The following is a 6342-nucleotide window of genomic DNA, read 5'->3' as shown; positions in this document are numbered from 1 at the left end:
GAGCCTGACACATTTCTGTCCCAACCTTAAAACTCTGGACTCAAAATCAACTGTTCATGGTCTCCGGTTTAGAATGGAATTAATTAACTGAACCAGATGTGCTGGGGAAAGGTGTCACTGACAGTAATCAGGACCCAGAGTAATGGAGTTGCCCATCCCTGATACGTATTTGTTTCTGAGCACTTCTACATAAATGTGGATGCTCCCATGATTACGGATAACCCTAAATAATGATGAGTGCGAAAGTTAGATGCACAAATATCATACCCCCACGACAAACTTTTTTGGGGGGGAGGGGGGGTGTTTTATGATCTGTGCCTCAGACGTTCTCACTCATCATTATTCGTTATTTATTCATGGTTCTCTGTAATCATGGTAGCATCCACATTAATGTAGAAGTGCTAAGAAACATACTCTACCCTTAGTGACAATGCATCCAACAAGTTTGTAGTCACAAACTTGATGTAGTCTGTGTGTTAGGAATATAGGCCCGAATACTAAATTATTGACTAAATTTAACACCCTATGTGCATTAGTCCAAATAACTATGGCACCTTAAAATGGGGGGCTGGATACATAATGCTTTAATTTCTTAAACGGTAGAACATATGTATGGAAATACCCTAAAATAAAAGGTGACATTCTTTACTGTCACCTCATATGAAACGTTTGATCTCAAATTCTGGAGTACAGAGTGAAATTAAATGTGTAGGAGAGTATATAGCATTGACTCTATGCTGATATATATTCCATTTTATTGGTCACATTTACACATGGTTAGCAGATGATAATGCGAGTGTAGCAAAATGCTTGTGCTTCTAGTTCCGACTATGCAGTAAAATCTAACAAGTAATCTAACAAATTCACAACTACTACCTTATACACACATGTAAAGGGATGAATATGTACATATAAATATATGGATGAGTAATGGCGTGCGGCATAGGCAAGATTCAGTAGATGGTATAGAATACAGTATATACATATGAGATGAGTAATATAGGATATGTAGACTTTATTTAAGTGACTAGTGATACCTCTATGTGAACATTATTAAAGTGGCGTTTTTTTTAAATGACTAGTGATACCTTTTATTAAGTCTGTTTATTTAAGTGGCCAGAGATTTGAGTCTATGTTGGCAGCAGCCTCTCTGTTAGTGATGGCTGTTTAACAGTCTGGTCTTGAGATAGAAGCTGATTTTCAGTCTCTCGGTCCCTGCTTTGATGCACCTTTACTGACCTTGCCTTCTGGATGATAGCAGGGTGAACAGGCAGTGGCTCGGGTGGTTGTTGTCCTTGATGATCTTTTTAGCCTTCCTGTGACATCTGGTGCTGTAGGTGTCCTGGAAGGCAGGTAGTTGCCCCCTGTGATGCGTTGTGCAGACCTCACTACTTGAGGTCGACCGATTTTATGATTTTCCAACGCTGATACCGATTATTGGAGGACCAAAAAAAGCTGATACCGATTTAATCAGCCAATTTTTTTATTTATTTTTTACATGTATTTGTAATAATGACAATTACAACAATACTGAATGTACACTTATTTTAACTTAATATAATACATCAATAAAATCAATTTAGCCTCAAATAAAATAAAACATGTTCAATTTGGTTTAAATAATGCAAAAACAAAGTGTTGGAGAAGAAAGTAAAAGTGCAATATGTGCCATGTAAAAAAGCTAATGTTTAAGTTCCTTGCTCAGAACATGAGAACATATGAAAGCTGGTGGTTCCTTTTAGCAGGAGTCTTCAATATTCCCAGGTAAGAAGTTTTAGGTTGTAGTTCTTATAGGAATTATAGGACAATTTTTCTATACGATTTGTATTTCGTATACCTTTGACTATTGGATGTTCTTATAGGCACTTTAGTATTGCCAGTGTAACAGTATAGCTTCCGTCCCTCTCCTCGCCCCTACCTGGGCTCGAACCAGGAAAACATCGACAACAGCCACCCTCGAAGCAGCGTTACCCATGCAGAGCAAGGGGAACAACTACTCCCAAGTCTCAGAGCGAGTGATGTTTGAAACGCTATTAGCGTGCACCCCGCTAACTAGCTAGCCATTTCACATCAGTTACACCAGCCTAATATCGGGAGTTGATAGGCTTGAAGTCATGAACAGCTCAATGCTTCAAGCATTGCGAAGAGCTGCTGGCAATACGCACAGAAGTGCTGTTTGAATTAATGCTTACGAGCCTGCTGCTGCCTACCATCTCTCAGTCAGACTGCTCTATCAAATCATAGACTTAATTATAACATAACACACAGACATCCGAGTCATAGGTCATTAATATGGTCGAATCCGGAAACTATCAACTCAAAAACAAGACGTTTATTCTTTGAATGAAATACGGAACCGTTCCGTATTTTATTCAACGGGTCGCGTCTATAAATCTAAATATTCCCGTTACATTGCACAACCTTCTATGTTATAATTACGTAATATTCTGGCAAATTAGGCAGCCCAAACTGTTGCATATACACTGACTGTGTGCAATGAACGGAAGAGAAGTGACACAATTTCACCTGGTTAATATTGCCTGCTAACCTGGATTTCTTTTAGCAAAATATGCAGATTTAAAAAATATATACTTCTGTGTATTGATTTTAAGAAAGGCATTGATGTTTATGGTTAGGTGCAGTCGTGCAACGATTCTGCTATTTTCGCAAATGCGCTTTTGTTAAATCATCCCCCGTTTGGCGAAGTTGACTGTCTTTGTTAGGATGAAATAGTCTTCACAGAGTTCACAACGAGCCAGGTTAGCAGGCAATATTAACTAAATATGCAGGTTTAAAAATATATACTTGTGTATTGATTTTAAGAAAGGCATTGATGTTTATGGTTAGGTACATACTGGAGCAAGACTGTCCTTTTTCGTGTATAAGCACCGCATCGATTATATGCAACGCAGGACACGCTAGATAAACTAGTAATATCATCAACCATGTGTAGTTAACTAGTGATTATGATTGATTGTTTTTTATAAGAAATTTAATGCTAGCTAGCAACTTACCTTGCCTTCTTACTGCATTCGTGTAACAGGCAGTCTCCTCGTGCAATGTAATCAGGTGGTTCGAACGTTGGACTAGTTAACTAAGGTTTCAAGATTGAATCCCCGAGCTAACAAGGTAAAAATCTGTCATTCTGCCCCTGAACAAGGCAGTTAACCCACCTTTCCTAGGCCATCATTGAAAATAAGAATGTGTTCTTAACTGACTTGCCTAGTTAAAGGATAAATATAGGTGTAAAAAAAATATATATATATTCTTTCAAATCGGTGTCCAAAAATACCGATTTCCGATTATGAATACTTAATCGGTCGACCTCTACGCACTACCCTCTGGAGAGCCTTGCGGTTGAGGGCGGTGCAATTGTGTTTTAGATGACAAGCCAAATTTCTTCAGCCTCCTGAGGTTGAAGAGGCGCTGTTGTGCTGCCTTCACCACGCTGTCTGTGTGGGTGGACCATTTCAGTTTGTCTGTGATGTGTTCGCCGAGGAACTTAACTTTCCACCCTCTCCACTACTGTCCCGTCAATGTCGATAGGGGGCTGCTCCATCTGCTGTTTCTTGAAGTCCACGATCATCTACTTTTGTTTTGTTGACGTTGACCGAGAGGTTATTTTCCTGACGCCACATTCGGGAGGACCCTCACCACCTCCCTACAGGCCTACCACTAGTGTAGTCTGCAAACTTGATGATTGAGTTGGAAGCGTGCATGGCCACGCAGTCATGAGTGAACAGGGAGAACAATGCTGTGAATGCACCCTTGTGGGGCTGCAGTGTTGAGTATCAGCAGGGTGAAGATGTTATTTCCTACCTTCACCACCTGGGGGCAGCCCATCAAAGTCCAGGACCCAGTTGGACTGGGCGGGGTCAAGACCCCCGGGTCTCGAGCTTAATGATGAGTTTGCAGGGTACTATAGTGTTAAATGCTGAGCTGTAGGCAATGAACAACATTCTTACATAGGTATTCCTCTTGTCCAGATGGGATAGGGCAGTGTGATGGCGACTGCATTGTCAGTGGACCTATTGGGTCGGTAAGTAAATCGTAGTGGGTCTACGGTATCAGGTAGGGTGGTGATATAGTCCTTGACTAGTCTCTCAAAGCACTTCATGATGACAAAAGTGCAATGGAGCGATAGTTATTTAGTTCAGTTACCTTAGCTTTCTTGGGAACAGGAACAATGGTGGCCATCTTGAAGCATGTGGTAACAGACTGGGATAGGGATTGGTTGAATATGTCCATAAACGCCAGCCAGCTGGTCTGCGCATGCTCTGAGGACGCGGCTAGGGATGTCGTCTGGGCCGGCAGCCTTGCGAGTGTTAACACATTTAAATGTTTTACTCGCGTTGGCCACGGAGAAGAGCCCACAGGCTTTGGTAGTGGACTGTGTCAGTGGCACTGTTGTCCTCAAAGCGAGCAAATTAGTTGTTTTCATTCGTCTGGGAGCAAAACGTTGGTGTCTGCAATGGGGCTGGATTTCTTTTTTTCTTTTTGTAATATAGCATAGATAGAGAGGGTCTTTAGAGCTCAGTCAGTCTGCTAAAGCTGGTAGATCAGAAATGTTTACTAATGTCTTCACCTTACCGACATATCATTTAAGCAATGACCTGACGTGTCATTCTTCACCACCACTCAGAAATTAATGGCACTTGAGAAATGACTTAGTGTTGAGAAATACCCTAGAGAAATGACCTAGTCTTGGGAAATGTCCTAGTCTTATCAAACACTTGGGGAGCATTATACTAGTGTGGGTGGGTATTTAGTTTTTGCAATCTTGGTTTCATCAGACCAGAGAATCTTGTTTCTTATGGTCTGAGAGTCTTTAGGGGCATTTTGGCAAACTCCAAGTGGGTTATGATGTGCCTTTTTACTGAGGAGTGCCTTCCATCTGGTAACTCTACCATAAAGGCACCTCAGTATAAGGCACATGACAGCCCGCTTGGAGTTTTCCAAAAGCCCCTAAAGACTCTCAGACCATAAGAAACAAGATATCATGATCCAAACACACTGAGACAGTCGTGAAGAGGGCACGGCAAAGCCTATTCCCCCTCAGGAGACTGAAAAGCTCCTCAGATCCTCAAAAGGTTCTATAGCTGCACCATCGAAAGCATCCTGACTTGTTGCATCACTGCCTGGTATGGCGACTGCTCGGCCTCTGACTGCAAGGCACTACAGAGGGTAGTGCGTATGGCCCAGTACATCACTGTGGCCAAGCTTCCTGCCATCCAGAACCTCTATATCCTCAGGCAGTGTCAGAGTGGCTGAAAAATTATTTTACTGCTGCTGTTTTATTTATTTGTAACTTCTATTTTCAATTGTTTACTTCACTTATTTTTTATATTTTTTTATTCACTTCTTAAAGCATTGTTGGTTAAGGGCTTGTAAGTAAGCATTTCACTGTAAGGTCTACCTACACCTATTGTATTTGACGCATGTGAAAATACAATTTTATTTGATTCTGAATTATTGCTCAATAATTCACTAAAATATATCTTTCTTGCTCTCCCTCTCTCCCTCCGACTAGCCCCTCTGTATTTCAGTGCTAAGGTTCTGATCGGGTTCTCCACACTGGCGAATCTGTATTCTGTGTGTCGATTCTACCTGGGTCTGGACCTTACCCAGCGCTCCAGCACTGTCCTCTGCCTCACTGAGGGGGAGCAATGAAGGAAGGGAGGATGAGGAGAAGAGATCAAAGGAGGGAGATGTGTGAAGGGAGGCGGGAGAGATGGGAAGAGATTGTTACAGGGAGGAATTGTGTGGGAGACGTTTCTGTTCATTTGCCAGTTGGCAAATTTTAACAGAAGGTGGCGCCAAAGTATATTGTTTGAAACATATGTTTTTTGGATACCCTGTTTTCTGTAGGTGATTGATTTTATGTTGTATGACTTTGGCATGGATACCTGTGTGTGATATGTGCTGGAACTTAACAGTGACTAAAATGCTAAACATGAAGAAAGATATATGATTATAGTGTTGTGCTGATATTTATAATCTGCAAATCAGATTTTTTTTTTCATTATATGCAAACAAACTGACCAACAGGACTTGGTTGTTGTATGGAGGGAGGCTGATCCCCTTGTCCTAAAGGGAGAAACACAGAGAACATTCAGGCTGTCAGCCAACAGATGAATGGTTACAGCAGGGATTCCCAACCACTAGGCAATGGACCAGCCTGCCCTTTTTATAGTGTATAGCCTGGCTAATGCACAGATCTGTCACACACACACACACACACACACGCACACACACACACAAGCAGGTTAGAAAACCATTCTTTCCTCCACAATATTCAAAACACAAACAATAAAGATGGATTTAGGGCTGACCTAATAACAC

The 6342-nt window shown here is 41.5% G+C and overlaps 1 long non-coding RNA gene across 1 annotated transcript; it reads left to right on the top strand.

The window, feature by feature from the left end:
* Positions 1 to 2536: 2536 nt before the first annotated feature.
* LOC118383982 (uncharacterized) lies at positions 2537 to 5964 on the top strand. Its single transcript, XR_004825780.2, has 2 exons — positions 2537 to 4039; positions 5531 to 5964. It is a non-coding gene; the product is annotated as an uncharacterized LOC118383982 (long non-coding RNA).
* The last annotated feature ends 378 nt before the right edge of the window (positions 5965 to 6342 follow it).

The sequence above is a fragment of the Oncorhynchus keta genome, chromosome 4, assembly GCF_023373465.1.
Source record: "Oncorhynchus keta strain PuntledgeMale-10-30-2019 chromosome 4, Oket_V2, whole genome shotgun sequence".
Classification (NCBI taxonomy): Eukaryota; Metazoa; Chordata; class Actinopteri; order Salmoniformes; family Salmonidae; genus Oncorhynchus; species Oncorhynchus keta.
Note: the sequence above shows the minus strand (reverse complement) of the source record. Positions and strands in the feature narration are given on the sequence as shown.